Raw genomic sequence first — 2998 nt, 5'->3', positions numbered from 1 at the left:
CCCTGGTCTCCCTGCCCCCTGGCACCCCAGCTTTCTGTGCTCCGACGTGGGGACACAGGTCAGGGACGTCTGTGCCAGGCTGATGGCACAGTATGTCTCACCCGTGCCGATGCTGGAAACAAAGAGGCAGCCCGAGCAAGTCCTAGAAAACTCATTGCTAAGGGGTCAGTGCCGCCCCCAAGCCCCACGGCAGACGGGGAGTTCCGGACGGCCAGGCGCCCAGCAGCGTCTCGAGCGCTGTATCTGAAGCAGGCCGAGGGCACACACACGTCTCTCCGTTTCCTGCGTCTGGAGGAGGGCAGAGGCAGCTTCGCCCCGCTGTACTGATGGAGATGGAGGCCGACCGAAGAGGCCGTGTCTCTGACCGCCTGTTCCAGGAAAAGACTGCAGACGCCTGAGTTCGCAGAAAGGGTGAGCTGCGTGAAAGGTGGCAGGATCCCGGACCAGCCTCCTCGGACTGAGGAAGACACACCTGACTTGCCCAACTCAGAAGAGTGGGCAGAGGGAGGTGAGCCGCAAACCCGGCCCGCACAGAGGACGTTCACTCCGGGGGCAGTTCAGTCGCCTCATGGGGAACGAACGGGGACACCTGGAACGTGCCGAGTGGTTAATTTGCGGCCACCGCGTGAGCTCACCTGCTCACCAGTGTCTGCATCCAGCCTGGGAACTAGACATGTGCGTTGTGTGATTCTGGAGGGAGGGCAGGCAGGGCCTAGAGAGCAGCGGCGGTGCATCCTTGCGGACGCGGGCGGAAGGGGGCTGATGGGGGCCTCGGGGCCGTCAGAGCCGGGTGTGGGGACACGCAGGCCCAGGGGAGGCGCAAGCTGTCTGCTCCCGGCCCCCAGCCGGGGCTTGTACACACCGCGGCCGAGCACTGCGCAGACGTGAGCAGCCTCTGACCCAACCTGTAGGCCCCGAGGTAAAGGGCCGCATCCGCAGTGAGGAGGAGCGGCGATCCAGGGGGAGGACGCGGACCAGGGCAGCGCAGGGAGAGGGCCAGAGGAAGGGCTCCCCAGGCCCCGGCCCAGCCCGCTCAGGCCTGGGTCTGTTCAGTGACCGTCATCACTGTTTCATGAGAACAAGGAGAGACTCCGAACAACCAATTAAAAGGCAGCCTGAGTGTGTGGAAACCATAATCCCCTGCAAGGAACTCCATGAAATTGCTACAAGTATCAGAGAAATACAGAAGACCACAAGAGTCTTCCTTTCTTGGATGAAAATGAAAAAGGGAAATTTCATGATATTAGCTCGTGATTCATCATGACTTGTTTTGAATACTCTGAATGGGTAAAAGCTATGCCCAATATTTAAATAAAACATATTAAAGCTCATTCATAAAAGTTATTTGTTTATATCGTTACAGCTTCTTTTTTACAGCAGTTTAATGACCTGCTTTGCTTACGTATTGCAAGCTAAAATGAAACGAATGAATCAAAACATCACATTTATGCTTGTTATACCACAAAATGGAAAGAAAAATTGGTAAACATTGAGCATACCATTATGGAGGAATGTTAGCACGCTTTAGCTAAAATATACGTATGATTTGTGTCTATTTCATAACTTAAATTAGCTGCTTAATGCTGCAGGGCGACCAGCCCCTCTTTATCCCTAAGACAACACACTGCAATTCCAGCTGGGATGGGAGGCCCGCTCAGTTTGCGTACTGCTGTCCCGAGAGCTGGGGCTGGGCTGGCAACGCACCGTCCCACGCCTGGGCCCGAGGGCCTGGGTTCTCACTTCACGGGAAGCTGGGTGTCATCTCCACGAACCTCTGTCCCCGAGGAGAGGGAGCAGGACCACGGTGCCCAAATGGACCTGGTCCAGCGCCCTGCCTGGTGTCACTGACCAGGACCCCGGGGCTGCTGAGCACTCAGCGTGGTCGGGGCTGGACGTGTTCACTGGCCGCCCTGGAAATACCCCCTTCTCCGTCTCCTATCATTCTTTTTTCAGGAAAACATGTTTATTTAGCTGTGCCAAGTCTTAGCTGCGGCACAAGGGATCCAGCTCCCTAAGCAGGGACTGATCCCATGTCCCCTGTTCTGGGAGCTCGGAGTCTTAGACACTGGGCCATACGGGAAGCCCCAGCTCATCTCATTCTTAGCCTGCAGTAAATTAAAAGTAGCTGATGTATGAACAGTTGTTTGAACTTACAATTTACATGGGTCTCAGCAGGAAAAGAAAATCAGCATTTTTACGCAGCTGTGAGTGTTAGGGCGCCTGCCTGTGTGCTCGGAGGTCTGACTCTCTGTTAGTAGCAGACAGACCGGCCATCAGCATCAGCTGCCCACCCCTGAGCCCAGCACGGGGTCCTGCTCACGGCATGGCTGGGGGCACCCAGGGGCAGTGAGGCTGTGGGGGGCACGCGCACAGGCCAGGCGGGGGCTGACCCGGCCAGAGCTGGGACATGGTGCCAAGAAACTGTTTTTCTTTTTCCTAGGCTGGAGGGAAACAGGGCTGCTCCTCGCCAGAAGCACAGGAGAGCCGTCTCGATCATCAAAGCATCAGGCAGAACCTTCTGAAGAGAAACATCCCAAACCTCCCCTGTAGGTGCCTGTTGCGTCTCCACAGAACGCCTCTCCCTGTAAGCAGAGGCCACAGAGCCTGGCGCTCGGGGGGCAGGAGGCTGCCCGCTGTCTTCTCTGGGAGGGACGGACCGCGAAGGCTTGGAAATGTGGACAAGGAAGTTCTGGCACTCACTCCCCAGTGGGGACGCGGCCCCCAACAGCCAGGGGACGCTGGGCCCCTGTGACGTGCACAGAGCTGAGTGCATGGACATGCCTTATGGAGCAGAGGGGCCATGGCCTGCTCCCCGGGCTGAGGGGCGTCCCAGTGAGCGTGGGGGGGTCACAGAGAGACCAGGTGGGGGGTCCTGGGGAGAGTGTGGGGGGGACTCTGAGAGACGAGGTGGGGGCTCGCTGGGGGAGTGTGGGGGGGACACTGAGAGATGAGGTGGGGACTCCCTGGGGGAGTGTGGGGGGGACTCTGAGGGACAAGG

General features: G+C 58.0%; 1 protein-coding gene across 1 annotated transcript in view; it reads right to left on the bottom strand.

Moving 5' to 3' along the window:
- TRAPPC12 (trafficking protein particle complex 12) overlaps positions 1-2998 on the bottom strand; it is a 41302-nt gene that overhangs the window by 17915 nt on the left and 20389 nt on the right. The window lies entirely within an intron of this gene.

This window comes from Bison bison, unplaced genomic scaffold (genome assembly GCF_000754665.1).
Source record: "Bison bison bison isolate TAMUID 2011002044 unplaced genomic scaffold, Bison_UMD1.0 scf7180017864266, whole genome shotgun sequence".
NCBI classification, from domain to species: Eukaryota; Metazoa; Chordata; class Mammalia; order Artiodactyla; family Bovidae; genus Bison; species Bison bison.
This window is presented reverse-complemented; position numbering and strand designations above follow the sequence as displayed.